The following is a 17,754-nucleotide window of genomic DNA, read 5'->3' as shown; positions in this document are numbered from 1 at the left end:
ATTTTTATGCATAATTTACAATTTTAATTATTATAACTTATTCCCATTATGTCCCAAATGTAATCCCCTCGCTTTTATCTTCCTGTTCCTACCCTCCCTCCCCTTCCATCCTGTTCCCCTCCCCTAGACCTCTGATAGGTGGAGTGCTCCTTCCTCTTCCTCTGTGCTGCCACAAGGCCTCTCCCATAAGGGGCAGTGATCAAATCAAGGGCACCAGAGTTCTTGTCAGAAGCAGTGCCCTGTTTTCTCCCTCCCTGTGTGGAGAATAAGCTGCCTGTTGGCTATATCTGATCAGGGTGTCTAGGTCCTCTGCTGGCCATGTCTTTGGTTGGTGCAGGCTGCCCTGTGTCCAGATCCACCAGCCTTGATAAGCCTCTTTGTGGAGCTCCTGACAGTCCCCCTCCCCAAGTCTTTCCATCCATCAATTCTTCCTTACAATTTGCAGCTCTTGTTTTCATACCATGCCTATTTTGAACAGTGTTATTTCAACCTGTATGAATACATCTGTAGTCACACTACACCACACACACACACACACAAACACACACACACTCACTCACTACCACCATAAATTTTTAAAAAGGATACTATATACCCTAAGCTAGAAAAAATGTGTTTTTAATATATCTGCTAAGGAAATTAATGATCTCAAGCTAGGTCCTGTGAGTGCATGTTTCTGTTAATATGCTGTCTTTATTTTTATTGACCATAAGTAAGACAGAAAGGATTATATGTATAATTAAATCTATCAGCTCATGAGTATATAAATCTATCTGAGTATAAACAATTAAAACATAAATGTTAAAAAGAGTAAGATTTTGCTCCTAAAATGTTAAAATATCCTACCTATAGTAGTAACTCATATGAGCTATACACCTTCATAAAAATTATCTGTTGGTAGAAGTTGTCCTTGTAAAACCATTATTCTTAACATATCAAGAGAAAACTCTAGATAGTTAAGAAAAGCAGGCCACTGAAAGCATCATAGGAATGGAAGTAGACCTTGGGAAGGTAAATATCATTTCTGCTTGCATCTTTTTGTCCATAATTCACTCATACAATGTTTATGATATTTCACCAAGGTATACACTACAACTATATGATAAGACTCTATTGTGGAAAATATCATACACATTTTCCAGTTACACATGGAGGAAAGTAAATCCAAACCTAGAAATAATATTAGGCTTATACCACTAAATATATAACCAACACAAGCACATGGCACACCTGTATACACAGGGGTGGGGGTGGGGCCTGAAATGTACAGATGTCAGAAACTCAAACACATCTGAAACCTACTGTCTCAGTTGCTGTTCTATTACTATGAAGAGACACCATGACAAAGAGAGTTATGAAAGAATTATTTAATTGGGGAAGTGGTTACAGTTTTGGAGGGTTAGTGTATGACCGTCGTGATGGAGAGCACAGCAGTAGGTGGGCAGTATAGCTCTGGAGAAACAGCTGAGAGCTTGTACCTATTTGATCCACTTGTGTGAGGAACAGAGAGACTGAGCAGGGTGTGGGCTTCTGAAACCCCTAGCCACCCACCAGTGACACACCTCTTCCAACAAGGCCACACCAGGTGGGAACCAAATATTCAAATACTTGAGCGTATAGCACTCTTTCTCACTCAGACCACCACCCACACTGACTTTACAATGCACAATATATTACTTATACACAGGTCGGTAGTCAGAAAAACAGATTTAAACCTTCTAGGGCTAAACATCCTTATTATATGAATCTCAAGATATCTTTACAGGGTTCTTCTCTTTTTTTGTGCTTGTTTTATAGTATTAGATGTTGAATGCAAGACCCCTACCAGGTTACCAGGCAACCCCCCACCACTGCCACTGAACTCTACCCTCAACCTGAGCTTCTGTTTTTCTGTTTGTTTGTTTGCTTGCTTGCTTGATTTTTTGTTTGTTTGTTTGTTTTTTGAAAGATTTGCTCTGTTGATCAGGCTGGTCTTGACTTCAATCCTCAGCTCAGAAAGGTCTTGAATTTGTAATCCTCCTTTGTCCAACTGGGTCACTGGTATCACTGGCCTGTCCCAAGGGATGGGCTCCCATGTTTGCTTTATGTGCTAATTAAAAATAAATAAATAAATAAATAAATAACAATGCTGAAATGGCCTGCAACCTGGAAACTTATTATCTGGTATCTTTAGAAGTCTAGAATGAAAGCAGGCCATCAGGGAACCAGAGGCCACCAACCAACCATAACTAGGTCACACAGTGAATTTGTCTCTCTCCTCTGTCCCTCATTTACCACATCAGCACCTGTCTCAGCTGCCATGAGAAGCTTGGAAAAGAAAAAAAATCATCAAAGACTCTTGTCTGAATCCTGCTTTTCCATATATTAGCTCAGTGACCTTTGGAAGGTTGCCTCACTCTCCCTGGGTAAAGTGTATATTTATTGATAATCTCAGCATCCTTTTGCTGTAAAATATACACCTGCAACGAGAACAGACTGACTTATCCGGTATTTGCTGAGTACTTTATAAATGCAGGCATGACAGAAACAATTATGAGAATATAGTCGCCGTATAGAGGCGCTCTCAGAGCATTCTGAGCAAGGCTGATGAACACAGCAGTGTCACCAGGGCCCAGCATTCCCTTGATGCTGAGCGTCTCATACCCTGATTTGAGCAGAGAGATGTAATTTCAAGGGACTCCTTGAAACATCACACAAGGCTTCTACCTTCATCACACAGTCATCACCTATTACCATCTTTGATGGGTCTGACAGAAGTTGCCCTGAAAACTGCAGGAATGTTTCAATGGCCTTTTTAAAAAGGTACATTCTGAGCCCATTTAAAATTGCTGCCGGAAAAGGAGAGTCTATTTTCTGCAGGGATGCATCTCAGAGAGGTCAGGCGAGATCCAGTGGATTGTTTTCAACCCAAGAACACAGCTTCAGCCCTAAGGGGACTCAGTAGGATTTTACAAGATGGGGGAGAGGTACATGAAGTTGAAAGAAGAAAGTGATGAAGAAGACAGGGGCAAGAACCTAGTAACAGACTGGAGAAATACTTAAAATCATAATATGATTTTTATATAAATGTAATAAATACTAGTTATTATGTTGGCATTTCATTACCTTCTGTTTTCTGTGCTCCTTTTTTATCCTTACTGTGTACATATAACTATCTATTTAAAACAATTTACATAAAATTGAAAAAAAGTTAATATGTATAAAATACTTAAGTCCTCCCCACCTCAGAAAAAAAAAGCATCAATGGCTCTATAGACAATATTGATGTTCATCATGTGGTCTGGGGAATGTGCAGTTGTAACTGAACTGGATAATTTTAAATTATCAAACTGACCTGTTAGAATTTTTTAAGAAATCAATAACTCAGAATGTTATTTTATGTGGAATAATACATCAAAATGATACTGACCTACAGAAAGGAAATACATTATTGGATGATTCACAGTTCATCCAAGAAATCATGCAGTGCCCAGGGCTAATACAGGGTAGCACACTTCCTCACTATACAGTCACTTTTTAACTTGTTTTATTTATTATTTTTTCCTTTCAACAGGCTGTCATTGATTTAAATGTTCTACTTTTTACATGCAAGAGACCCTCTAAATGGAAATCAGCATATTTAGGGTGTTTTGTAAAGGAAGGGTCTCTGAGAGTTAGCTTTTTCTTGATTTTACAATCCTCTGCATGAAGAATTAAAGTTTACTACAGTGTACTAATATTAAGGTTAGTTACAGATGTGGAGGTTTGATGCCAAGGGCACCCATTTTCATATATGATTTTGGATGAATAAGTAGTAAAAAAAAAACTCTGTCTAAAACTTAAAATAATTGTTTATAATTCCTCAAGTCCTGTCTAATCAGCATCCAGGAAGATAACTGAATTTAGAGGTAGCAACCAGATTTTAGGATGGAGTATTTTGTTTGTGAAGTAACATGCAAAAGAAGAGATGTGATAGTAGAAACTTAATATGATACATTTTCTCTAAGAATAAAACAGCACAAGATTATAAGCTATTTTATAATATAGATAAACAAATAAAGAAGGCGGAAGGACACGCACCAGCTGTGACTGCTGGGAGGAAAACACCTAGAGGCCACGAAAGTGTCATCATTGCTCCACTTCATACTACCAAGGAGGGTCCTGTATGTTCCTAAACACCATGTTCACCTCTTACAGAGTGATGAATAACCAGGCTACCCACATACTCAGACACAGATCACTCTGCATCTTACTCTGTTACACTTCTCTATGTGCTGGGGGTGATGGCACTCTTCCTGGGGGCCTCACTGCAAGTAACTGTTGTGCCTTACATCAGTATTGTTTCGGATTGCAAACTTTCTAGACAAATATTGGTGCCTTAATGGACACATTCATTTTATTCTTTCCTTGTATGTTGACCTAGACATATCGTGCGCTTCATATCCCACATTTCTCTATAGATGAGAAAATATAAAAAGAATTAAAATTCGTTTGGGAGACAAAGGAAAATACCTTCAAACATCCAAGCAAGGAATTATTCTGAAAATTTTTATCATCAAATTTTGATTTGGCTACAGTCGTTGTGCCAAAGCTTCTTGGTCTTGGCAAAGCATGCATGGACAGTCGCAAAGCATAGCCCTAACGATAACGTGAATTATAACTGGAGACATAATACGCAACTTGATATTATTTAAACTAACATAAACACAACTGCAAACCTTGAACAGGCAGTAATGGAAGATGCTGAAATTGTGGTCTCTCTATTCCACATAATGAGAATTTCACAGTTTATGTACTAATTGTCATAAAAATATTTACCATAAATTCAATTATTAAAAAGCCCTGAATTAATGTTACATACTATAAAATAGTTTTAGAATTTTCAAGTTATAGTAAAGAAAGCAGGAGAACACAGGGGAACAGAGACAGAACAAGCAAAGGTATTATGTGAATTTTGATGTAATTCTTATTGTTCCACATATTTTATTTCCTAGTGGTTTCATTCATTCACTTATACAACGTATATTGATCAAATATATTTATAATTTCTTTTCTCTAAATCTCCTGAGATTGGCTACCCCATGCCTTTCCAAATTCAAGTCCTGTTTATTGTTAATGATAATTAATGCTTCTCAAATGCCACAGAGCACAAGAAACATGCCAGTGGCCACATTCCCAAAAGAGAGTGATTATTCCTCTCTCAGCATCTACAAACTGTCAAGCGTTTCTCTGAAAAGTATGGGGCCTCGGGGGTTATTCCTCCATTCATACCTGAATTTTACTGTCCTGGTCATTGTAGGGTATGGGCAGGTAATCACAGATGCTTCAAATTACTATACACAAACACCATGTCCTGTCCACAAGCTAGCATTTCATCCTTCTCCTTCCCAGCTTCTGGGTCTCATGTCCTTTGTTTCTCCTCCTCTGTGAAGTTTCTTGAACCATGGATGACCAGTGATGAGTGTCTACCACTATCTACTAGATAATGACACTTCTTATTCCAAAGTTTAATTGTATCCACAAATATAGGGGAATATTAAGATAAAGAATGCAGTATGACAATAAGATAATTTATCATAACAATACGGTAGGTTCCCCTCTCTCATCACCTATGCCACCCAATGATGGGTTTTGACTAGATTTTTAGTAGTAGGCATAAAGTTATTCCCATAGAGAAGGCCTCATAGCCAATTGAGAAACTCATTGATTTCCCCATAACCAGCATGTCACTATTGTACCAGTGGGTACAGCTCTCTACTGTATAAGATAATTGATGGTTGTCTCTTCCAGCAGCCTGCATAGAACCTTGTGAAAGTTCTTGATTAAGCCAGTGGTGGTACACATGGAAGATGCCCTCATTGTGCAGGAGTAAATGCTAAAAAATTAGGATAAGACAGAACTATCTGATAGTTTGTAACTTCCATATGAGTAGTTGACAAAAGCACACATGTTAAAGAGTAAATGTGCTCAAGTCAAAAGAAAACATGACAAAATGTCATTTGCAATGGCAGGTGCACTTTAAACACTTAATATAACTGCTTTAATTCAGAACAGATTTAATACAAAGACCTGTACACTACATACTACTTTCTTCTATTATCAGCATCCGACAGTACACAGTGCATTACACCTGTCACAATGAATGAGCCAACACTGATACATTATTATGGACCGAACCCCACAGTTGATCCAGACTGCCTGCGTATTTGCTCGGTGTCCTTTCTGTGTTTCAAGACATCATGTCAGATGGTCATTACCCAGAAACCAGTAGCATTCCCTCTGTAACAAGACTCAAATATCTCCAAACACAGACAGGTGCCCCCCGGGCATGTTCAGCTCAAGTTGAGAAATAATACTTCAGTGGGACTGCACCTACTGAAGCAGAACGAAAGAGCCTCTAACAACGAAGTCATCAGACAAGAGTTTGAAAGAGCTTTTTGCTAAGTTAACTAACTTTTATTGCCAAACAGACTGAAGCTCATTTGCACTGAAGAAATCACTGTGTTTCTCTTATAAATTACATCCTCAGACCTGATACCCTATGAGCATATACAGGGGGAGGTAATCCCCCTCAGTCACAGTCATGGGGGAGGGGAGTAAGGGAAAAATGGGAGGGAGGGAGGAATGGGAGGATACAAGGGATAGGATAACAATTTAGATGTAATATGAATAAATTAATAAAAAAAGATGGAAAAAATTACATCCTCAGAAGTAAAGAGAATTGTGCAATGTGATTTCCTTCAAACCCAATGCTGTGCTTGTTTCTCTGAAGGCATCTGCCCTTACGGCACTGACACAACTTAAACTCCAACCCAAAACAGTCTTCATGTTACACCTGTAGGACATGGCGCTTTATTTTTATATACCTTGTCAGTGCCATGAGAACAACACTTAGAGATGACAGGAGATCAGAAATCAGTGGTGTTTACTCAGTTGATTCCATTCAGAATCCCCTCTCATCATGTGAGCTTGGCACCAGGTTAGCCTGAGTCTGACGTTAAAAGGAAGTGACAGAGAAGATACATATCAAACTCAGAGCTCTCTAGGCCCAGTGTAAGGTACAATGGGTAAACAACAGATAGGTATTAAATGCACATTTGTGATGAGAGCTCTGGGCTGTAAAAGGCGGGAAGCAATGGTTTTACACAGGACTCCTTGATCAAGACTGGCATGGCGCACTTAAATGAATTTGCAGCTCAATTTCTTTTTTTTTTTACAAGATATATATTATTTTATTAATTTGTTCTTGTTACATCTCAATGGTTATCCCATCCCTTGTCTCCTCCCATTCTTTCCTCCCTCCCATTTTCCTCTTACTCCCCTCCCCTATGACTGTTCCTGAGGGGGATTTCCTCCCCTGTATATGCTCATAGGGTATCAAGGCTCTTCTTGGTAACCTGCTGTCCTTCCTTTCATAATGTATAATACAAATACTTCTACAATGTAGTGAATCCACCAAGATCCACGCGCTCATCACAGAAAAACAAATTAAAAACTGTTCGCACTACCAGGCAAGCTTGCCATACACGGATGTGGAAACTGCTAGAACTCCCTACATTGAGAACACTCTTCTATAGTTTTCATTTGTTTTGGAATGCGATGGGAACACAGTCTTCGTCAGAAAATGAGGCATCGTAATTATTTTGAAGAAACCTGCCATCAGTCTGAGGAGAGAAAATACAAACATATAGTTGGGAATAAGGAATAAGTAGGGGATGCAGGTTCTGGAGGCAGATGCTCTAAGGTGAAACCACGGCTCTCAGTTCATAACTCCAAGTGGTGACGCTACCGCCAAACATGCAGAACGGCTGAGCAGAGGGTGAGGTGGCGTCATAAGTTCCAGGCATGGCTCCTGGCAGAGTAGAGCCTCGGCATCCCAGCCTGCCAGATATGGTGCAGAAACAGGCAAGAGAGTCTCACAGCGGCTTGTCACAGTTTTCAGAGGAGCCGCACATCTCCCTTTGTCTTTACTCAGTCAGTGTGGTTCATCCTGTGAATCCTCTTCCAATTGTTGAACCATGCTGCATTTCTCACACAAAGTGAAACAGTGCTCCTGTCACGTGCTACTCTGATGAAGATGACTGTGTGTATTAATAGCTAATTGGAGGCATAGTGTTTAAACTTAAACGTGACATTATTTTTATTTCTGTTGTGTGCTTATCATTTAATTATATTGAAATATCTGTTCATTTTGTAGTATTTTATTCTTAAAAAGGCAAGGGTCCTGTTACCTATGACAGCATTTGAACCTTTGCGATCAGGCTGGATTCCAGTCTCTGGTATGCAAGCAGATCAGATTAGAATTCAACTCACCACTTTGGGCTATTTCCAAAATCTTCCGTTCACCAAGTAAACATTGCCTACCTTATACACCACAGGGGTTTTTTGTTTTGTTTTCTTTTGTTTTGTTTTGTTTTGTTTTGTTACTGCATGGATCCCGCCTATATCTTAAATGTTCTTTCTATTGTTTAAAAATTAACTTTTAATAATAGAACTTAAAGGAATTGGGAGAATGGGTGCCTATGAACCTTCTTCATTGTCCCTGTTCTGCCTTAGAAAACAAAACAGGAAGAGCTTAAGATCAGGAAGAAAGAGTGCCCTGAGTCACCTTTCTGATAAAACAGGAAAAGCACATAGCCATTGTCTGGTACAGACTACCAGAGTATGAACAGAAATGACAGACAAGCAGGAAGCTCAGATGAGATATCAAGGAGAATTGGTTTTCAATTTATTCAGCATTCTTATCTGCATGTACAGATAGATGAAGGGAAACAGCATGATATCAATTCAGTGATCTATTGAAGATGGATAAATAAATATAAGTGAAGATTTCATGTAATTTGCTTCTGAAGATCTTCCCCACTTCCCCACAGCCTCTCAACCGTTAATTTGTTCTACATTCAAACATCAAGATCAAGTCTCTAGAAGGCCATCTCAACATTCCGGGGCTAGATCAACAGCAGACTGTGATATTAAGTGGAAAGATGGACAGATTGGCATCAAACACACAGACCTCATAATTCAGGACTGTGTTCTGCTGAACCATACAGTGGCATGTGCAACCTTCACCTATTTCAAGAATATGAAGGTGACTTTCTGCTCAGAAGGGGACAGGAATTGCAGCATTGTATGACTTCTATAGCTTATTCCCAAGGTCCCTGTGCAATAAAAAAAAAATTAAAAGAAAAGAAAAAAGCAAGTAAAAGGCAGCATTTATGTGCCCCTGGAAAGGCTTTAAACACTGCCAAGACTCCAATCACAAGGAGTGAGTTGCATTCCAAAAGTCCTTCATGTTATCACTCACAAACAATTCTTCCTTTTCTTATTAAAGACTTTTATATCCTAATTGTATTATAGTAATTTCACCTGGAAATTGTCATTTCTGTTGGAAAGTATCTTAAAGGAGATTTTTACCTGAAATCGTGACCCAATGCAGACTCCAGGAAGAACACTTGAGCTTCCCACTCAATGTGCCTCTGTTTACTACTTTATAACTCAGAAGTTTCTGAAAATAGCTTAATTTTCAAAAATTGAATGTTTAATAATTGAACTTTATTTTATTTCTATGTCTACTTCTAATGCTTTCAGCTGAAAGCAAAGTTATTCTATATGTCAATATAATTCTTGAAATACCTTGTTGGCTACCCTTTCCTGACAAAAGCCCTAGAGATTAGGAATACATAAGATATACCTAGACATAATAAAGGCAGTTTATAGAAAGCCTATAGCCAACATCAAATTACATGGGAAGAAACTCAAAGCAATTTCACTAAAAACAGAAATAAGAACAGGTTGTGTACTCTCTCCATTTTTATTCAATATGGTACTTCAAATCTTAGCTAGAATAAGACAACTGCAGGATATCAAGAGGATACAAATTAAGAATGAAGAAGTCAAAGTATCTTTATTTGTACACTATATGATAGTATACAAAAATGGCCATAAAAATTCTACCAGAAAACTCCTACAACTGAAAAGCATCTTTAGCAACGTGGCTAGACACAAAATTAACACACAAAAAAAATGAGTTGTGTTTTTATGTACAAATGACAAGCAACCTGAGAAAGAAATTATGGAAGCAACACCTTTTAGAATAGCTTCAAATAATATAATATATCTTGGGGTAACTCTAACTAAGTAAGTGGAACACTTGTGTGATAAGAACTTTAAGTCTTTGAGGAAAAACATTCAAGAATATATAAGAAAACAGAAAGATCTTCCATGCTCATGAACCAGTAGGATTAACATAGTAAAACTGGCCATTCTAATATAGAAAAATCAATGAACCCCCCCCCAAACTGCAACATAATTCTTTACAGAACTTGAAAGGACAATTTTCAACTTCACACATGGAGGTAGGATCAGGCCTTGTTTGGCAGAAGAAAGGAACTGGTAAGAGTGAAGAAGGAATACTAGACGGTAATGGGGCATGAGTAGGCACACAATATATTTTAAACATGTATGTAAGTGTCAAAAAGATTAGCGTACAGAAGAGGCCTGTTGTTAGAAAGACAGAAAAACTAAAAGCCCAAGATAGAACAAAATGCTTAACAATAAAGAACTGTTGGAGGTCTCACCCTTCCCAGTTTCAAGTTGTACTACAGAGCTTTAGTGATAAAAAGTAAATGGTATTGGCATAAAAACAGACATGTTGATCAATGGAATCGAACTGAAGACACAGACGTAAATCCACATACATACGAACACCTGATTTTTTTTTTATAAAGAAGCTAGAAATACACACATGGGAAAAAGACAGCATCTTCAACAAATGCTGCAGGTCAAACTGGATATCTGCATGCAGAAGACTGCAAAGAGGTCCATACATATTACCCTGCACACAATTCAACTCCAAGTGAATCAAAGACCCCAATCAACCCAGCCACAAAACCTTTGACACGCAATCTGTCCTTCTTGCAACATATGTTAGGATAATGTGGCACAGAACTTGTAAGAGTAACCAAACAATATCTGATTCGAATTAAGGCCCACTCCATGAAAAAGAGCCCATACCCAACACTGCTTGAGTAAACGAGAACCAGAGACTAGATACACAAAACACCATTGATAAAATCAACACTAGTGACCTAAAAGTGTATCAATGAGATGACCCTCAAAGATATTCTGCTATATTCATAGATCAGTGCTTTCTTCAGTCATCATCAGAGAAGCTTCCGCCTCAGCAGATGGGAACAGTTGCAGAAACACAGTCAGACAATATGCAAAGAGAGTCTGAATTTGAGGTCTCCATCACATCTCTCCCCTTAGAGCTCAGGGAATCCCAAAGAGGAGCAGGCAGAAAGATTGTAAGAGTCAGAGGGGATAGAGGACACCAGGAAAACAAGGCCCTCTGAATGAATTAAACAAGGTTCATATGAACTCACAGAGGCTGAAGCAGCAAGCACAGGGCCTACACAGTCTGACCAGGTCTTTTATGTATATAATTATAGCTATTAACTTAGTATGCTTATGGACTCCTGACTGTGAGAACAAGTGGGTCTCTGACTGTTGTGCTTTTGGAACTCCTTTACTCCTGTTGGGTTGCTGAGTCCAGATTCCATAGTGTCTGTTTTATCTTACAATATTTTATTTTGTTATGTTTGGTTGTTATTTCTTAGAAGCCTATTCTTTTCTAATGTAAGACAGAAAAGGAGTGGATCCAGATGAATGGGGACATAGGAAAGAACTAGGAAGAGTAGAGGAAAGGGAACAATCAGGATCAGGATATATATGTATATATGTATATAAATATGTATTATGTATTTAACATATATTAAATACATAAAGATTTTTTAAAATTGAAAATGTATACTTTAAATGCAAGTGGAATATTTTTGCTCATAATCCTGATAAGCAAGTCTCATGTGTTGCTCTTTATAATCATTTATTGGTATTTTTCTTCCATTAATTAGTTAATTAATTTACTTCCCAATCACAGTTTCCCTCCCTCCTCTCTTCCCAGTCCCTTCCTCCCACATCCCCTCCCCCGATACACCTTTCCTTTTCTTCTCAGAGAAGGGGAGGACTGAAAAGCATATTAACATGCCTTGGCATATCAAGTTGCAGTAGCAGTAGGAGCATCTTCTCCTATTGAGGATAGACAAGGCAGCTCAGTTAGACAAAAGAGATTCAAAGGCAGGCAACAAAGTCAGATACAGCTCCTGCTCCAGTTGTTAGAGGACCCACATGAAGTCCAAGCAGCACATCTGCTACATTTGTATAGAAAACTTAAGTCGGCTCCATGCATGCTCTTCGGTTGGTGGTTCAGTCTCTGAGTTCTTGCTATGGGCCCAGGTTAGTTGATTCTGTAGGTTTTCTTGTGGTGCCCTTGACCTCTCTGCCTCTTTCAGTCTTCTTCCCCCTCTTCCACAAGTTTCCCAGAAATCCCTCTAATGTTTAGCTGTGGATCTCTGTGCCTCTTTCCATTGGTGCTGGGTGAAGCCTCTCTGAGGGACAGTTATGCTAGGCCCCCGTCTGCAAGTACAGCAGAATATCATTAATAGTGTCAGGCATTGGCTTTCTCTAACAGGATGTGTCTCAAGGTGGGCCAGACACTGGCTGGCTGTTCTCTCCATTGTTGTTTTATCTTCATCCCTGCACCTTTTGTAGGCAAGACAAATTTTGGGTGAAAGATTTTGTGGTTGAGTAGTTGTCCCCTCCCTCCATTGGACACCGTGATTGGTTACAGGAGGTAGCTAATTCAGGTTTCATATCTCCTGTTGCTAGGACTCTTACCTGGGATCACCCTCAGAGATTCCTGAACTTTACCTTGTCCTAGGATTCTGGCAAGTACAAGAGATGTGTCTCCCATCTCTCTCTCTCTCTCTCTCTCTCTCTCTCTCTCTCTCTCTCTCTCTCTCTCTCTCTGTCTCTCTCTCTGTCTCTCTCTCTCTCTCTCACACACACACACACACACACACACACACACACACACACACACACACACACGTTTCTGTTCTCTCACCCTGTTCTCTCTCCTTCAATCCTCCCCACACTTTATCCCTCTGGTTCCCCTCCTCATCACTGGTCCTGCCCAGATCCCTCCCTTCGTCCACCTCCAATGTGTATTTTATTTCCCCTTCTGCGTAAGATTCAAGCACTCTCCCTTGAGCCCTCCTCGTTACTTAGCTTCTTTGGGTCTGTGGATTGTCGTATGATTATCCTGTACTTTATGTCTAATATCCACTTATAAGTGAGTAAATATCATGCAAGTCTTTCTGGGTTTGAGTTAGCTCACTCAGCATTTTTAGTTCTATCCATTTGCCTGAAAGTTTTATGATGTTCTTGTTTTTAATAGCTGAGTAGTATTCCATTGTGTAAATGCACATTTTAAAAACTTTGTCCTTCTGCTGATGGACATCTAGGTTGTTTCCAGTTTCCAGCTATGAAGAATAAAAGTACTATGGATATAGTCAAGGGTCCTTATGTATACTATGATATCATTTGCTAATAGACTTATGAATACTATCATATCTCCAGTCACTTCTTCCTTTCCGAATTGTATCCCCTTGATCTCCTTTAGTTGTCTCATTGCTCTAGCTAGAACTTCAAGCACTATATTGAACTGATAGAAAGCCGGCGATCAGCCTTGCCTTATTCCTGATTTTAGTGGAATTGCTTTAGTTTTCTTTCTATTTAATTTGATACTGGCTATTGGCTTGCAGTATATAGCCTTTATTGTGTTTAGGTATGCATCGCTGATCTCTCACCATGAAGGGGTATTGATTTTTGTCAAAGGCTTTTTCAGCATCTACTGAGATGATCATTTTTTTTCCTTTCAGTTTGTTTATCTGTTGGATTACATTGATGGATTTTCATGTAGCCAACCATCCCTGAGTCCCTGGGATGAAGCCTACTTGATCATGGTGGATGATGTTTTTGATATGTTCTTAGATTTGGTTTGAGAGCTCAGTTGAGAGTATTTTATGGGATAGTCTTGCATCAATGTTAGTAAGGGAAATTGGTCTGAAATTTTCTTTCTTTCTTTCTTTCTTTCTTTCTTTCTTTTTTTTTTTTTTTTTGAGTCTTTGTGTAGTTTAGGTATCAGGGTAACTGTAGCCTCATAGAATGAGATTGGTAATGGTCCTTCTCTTCCTATTTTCTGGAATAGTTTGACAGGGGTTGTTTTTAGTTCTTCTTTACATCTGATAGAATTCTGCTCTAAAATCTGGCCACCTGGCACAGGAATTTTTTTTTTTGTTTGGGAGACTTAATGACTGCTACTATTTCCTTAGGGGTTTTAGGCCTATCTAAACTTTTACTTGATTTTGATTTAACTTTGATAAGTGCAATTTATGAAGAAAATCATCCATTTCATTTTGGTTTTCCAATTGTGTAGAGTACAGGCTTTTGAAGTAAGACCTAATGATTTATTGGATTTCCTCAGTGTCTGTTCTGTCTCCCTTTTCATTTCTGATTTTGTTAATTTGGGTGTTTTCTCGGTGCCTTTTATTTAGTTTTGCTAAGGGGTTGTCTATAGTGTTGATTTTTCTCTAAGAACCAGCTCTTGGTCTTGTTGATACTTTGTATTGTTCTATTTGTTTCTAAGTTACTGATTTCAGCCCTAAGTTTGATTACTTCCTGATATCTACTCCTCTTGGGTGTGTTTGCTTCTTTTTGTTCTAGAGCTTTCATGTATGCTATTAAATTGCTAGTATGAGATCTTTCAGTTTCTTTATAAAGGCACTCAGTGGTATGAACCTTCCTTTTAACACTGCTTACATGTTGTCCCATAAGTTTGGGTATGCTGTGCCTTCGTTTTCATTGAATTCTAGAAAGTCTTTATTTCTTCCTGACCCAGTAGTCATTGAGTCGAGAGTTTTTCAGTTTCCATGAATTTGTAGGCATTTTGTTGTTCCTGTTGTTGTTGAAGCCCATCTTTTATCCATGGTGATCTGATAAGATACAAAGGATTATTGCCATTTTCTTGTATCTGTTCAGATTTGTTTTGTGACAGATTATATGGTCAGTTTTGGAGAAGGTTCCATGATGTTCTGAGAAGAAAGTATATTCTTTTGTTTGGGGTTAAAATGTTCTGTAGATATCAGTTAAGGCCATTTGAGTTACAATGTCAGTCAGTTTCAGTGGTTCTCTCTTTTGTTTCTGTCTTGATGAGCTGTACATAGGAGAGAGTAGAATGTGGAAGTTTCCCACTGTTAATATGTTGGGTTTGATGTGTGATTTAAGCTTCAGTAGTTTCTTTAATAAATGTATGTGTCCTTGCATTCGGGGCATGGATGTTCAAAATTGAGATGCCATTTTGTTGGATTTTTCATTGGATAATATGAAGTGTCCTCCATCTCATTTGATTAATTTTAGTTAAAAGTCTATTTTATTAGATATTAGAATGGCTACTAGCTGCTTCTTGGGTGTGTTTACTTGTAAAATATTTTTCTAGCATGTTACTCTCAGGTAATGTCTAATTTTATTGCTGAGGTGCGTTTCTTGTAGGTAGCAGAAGGACGTTTCATGTTTTCACATCCATTTTGTTAGCCTGTGTCTTTTTATTGGTGAATTGAGTCCACTGATGTTGAGAGATATTAATAACAAATGATTTTTAATTCCTGTTATTTTGATGTTGGTGATGGCATTTATCATCTTTATAAGATTGGATTTAAGGTCACCTTCTTGTACTTCGTTGCTATTAGGACATTCAGAGTTTGTGGTAGTAGGATAGTCAGATTCTGGTGTTTCCATATTTCTCTGGCTGTTGCTAATTGTGTCCTTAAGCCATCTGGCTGTCTCTGGTGCTGACTGGCCAACATGGGTGCAGGCAGAGTTCTGGGCTGAAAAATGGAGTGCAGAGGAGTAGGTATATTTTAACAGTGTTGGTTGTGCTTTAGGGGGACTTGGCAGGCAGAGGATTGGTGGTGAAAGGTCCAACTTAGATGTACCTGGGGCCCAGAAGGCCTCCTGGGGAAGACAGGCAGACCAGTGGGCCTGATAATCAGATATATTATATGAGAAAATAATCTATTTTCAATAAAAGAAAAAATAAAAAGATAATAATAATTAAAAAAATATCTTTTTTGCAAAGACCAACGAAAACAGTGTTTATGCAGATCTTTCTAATATTCCATCTTCTGTTTTCAATAGAAAAAAAATAAGTGCTGATGCTTACATCTTTAAGAAAATTTTAGGGAATATGGTAGTCATATATTATTTATATACATACACACATAATATACATATTCATAGGCTCTTGGGGGTTTTTAAGCTTTAATGAAACTATTTGATATTTCAACACATCAAATATATTAAAACTATCATGTAAGCTCAGATTATCCTTATCTGCCCCATGGAACACTTGCATAAGCTGTGGGGTTTATATTAAAGTGTGGGGTTCTCTACATGCTTAGCTCTCTACAAGAGAAGTCATGAAAGCGTGAGGAACAGAGGGCCAGGGATGGAAGCAAAGATGATATAAGGAGCTCCATGGCATGCACCAAAGTTTTGGGAATTACTCAGTAAGCCTCATGTTCTAGGCAGACGTGGAAGACTGCTGTATTTTAGAAAACATATTTTCTTGGCTATGTTTTTACCTGAGAAACTTCTATTACAAACATTTTTGCCCCATCTCTCTCTATGTGATTCTAACAATTCATTGTTCCTGTGTTGCTTCTTACTTTGGCTTACTGAATAGTCTGAAATTCTACCCTTGCTCTTTACCATCTTTAGAATATCAACTTCAAGCATCCTGTTTCCTAAAGTAAAAGGTAAAAGAAACTTTTCAGTGCAGAGCACATAGGACACTTAATCTGCTTTCAGAAGGATGATGCAGAGGCATTCAGTGCTGACAAAGTAGTAAAAGAAAAGTGAGCTCTCATGTATCTTTAATGAAGCTTTCAGGGAAATATATCTATCTCTGTCAGTGTATTTCTCAGTGATTGCTGTTTTCAAAGGATCATAATCACTCCAGTTTATTTGGATTTTAAGCAAATACTATAAAATAGTCAAATATAAGACATTATATTTTAATAAAACTAGCTGAAAGTTAACAAGAAATCCCTGAAGAGTGTCAACACTGAAGAGTGTCTGATACAGAATGACATTAAATTTTACTGAGGAAATCGGCAGATAGAGTCCTAAATCAAAAGGTAAGGTTTCAAGTTTTGTTTTTTGTTTTGTTTTAAATCAATGATTCATTAGTCATAATGAAGGTTAGTTGGATCAATACCTAAATACATCCACACAAACTGTTGCCTGAGAGAAAAAGGAAAAGGAAATAACACTGATCTTTACTCTGAGTTTCTATGGCGGCCAACAGTATTGTGGCTCCTGGTGTGCTGAACATTACAATCCAATAAGCTGAGCTAAACTCGACTGCAGACAGGACCTGTTTTCACTAATAAAGCACAAGCTATACCAAACAAACACTACATGCTTCAAGAGGAAGTTATTTAAGAAAGTAAAAGAATAAATTTAACATTGGGGGAGACTAAAAAGTCTTTTCAGAATTGTGCATCTTTCATAAAACTGTACTTTATTATTTTATGTAACTGCATGATGCAGTCTGTGAATCTAACGTTACAGGTTTTCTTGCTCCAGTCACCCCTTCTGCTCTCCTGGGTGTTTCTGCTATGCCTCACATCCTTTATTTGAACAGAGGGCAAAGGATGACTTTGAATGCATGAAGTAATCATGACTATGAAAAAACCAAACAAACAAATAACAAAGACAAAACAAAGTAGCCTACAGGGCCTGGCAAGATGGCTCAGTGGGTGGAGATGAGTTGCCTAAGGCTGGAGCTCTTACTTCAATTCTGGAACCATACAA

At 38.2% G+C, this 17,754-nt stretch overlaps 1 protein-coding gene across 7 annotated transcripts in view; it reads right to left on the bottom strand.

Annotated features, from left to right (window-relative positions):
- The window catches only part of KHDRBS2 (KH RNA binding domain containing, signal transduction associated 2), a 487,677-nt gene that overhangs the window by 429,222 nt on the left and 40,701 nt on the right, over nucleotides 1-17,754 (bottom strand). The window lies entirely within an intron of this gene.

The sequence above is a fragment of the Acomys minous genome (genome assembly GCF_964271855.1).
Source record: "Acomys minous genome assembly, chromosome: 13".
NCBI classification, from domain to species: domain Eukaryota; kingdom Metazoa; phylum Chordata; class Mammalia; order Rodentia; family Muridae; genus Acomys; species Acomys minous.
Note: the sequence above shows the minus strand (reverse complement) of the source record. Positions and strands in the feature narration are given on the sequence as shown.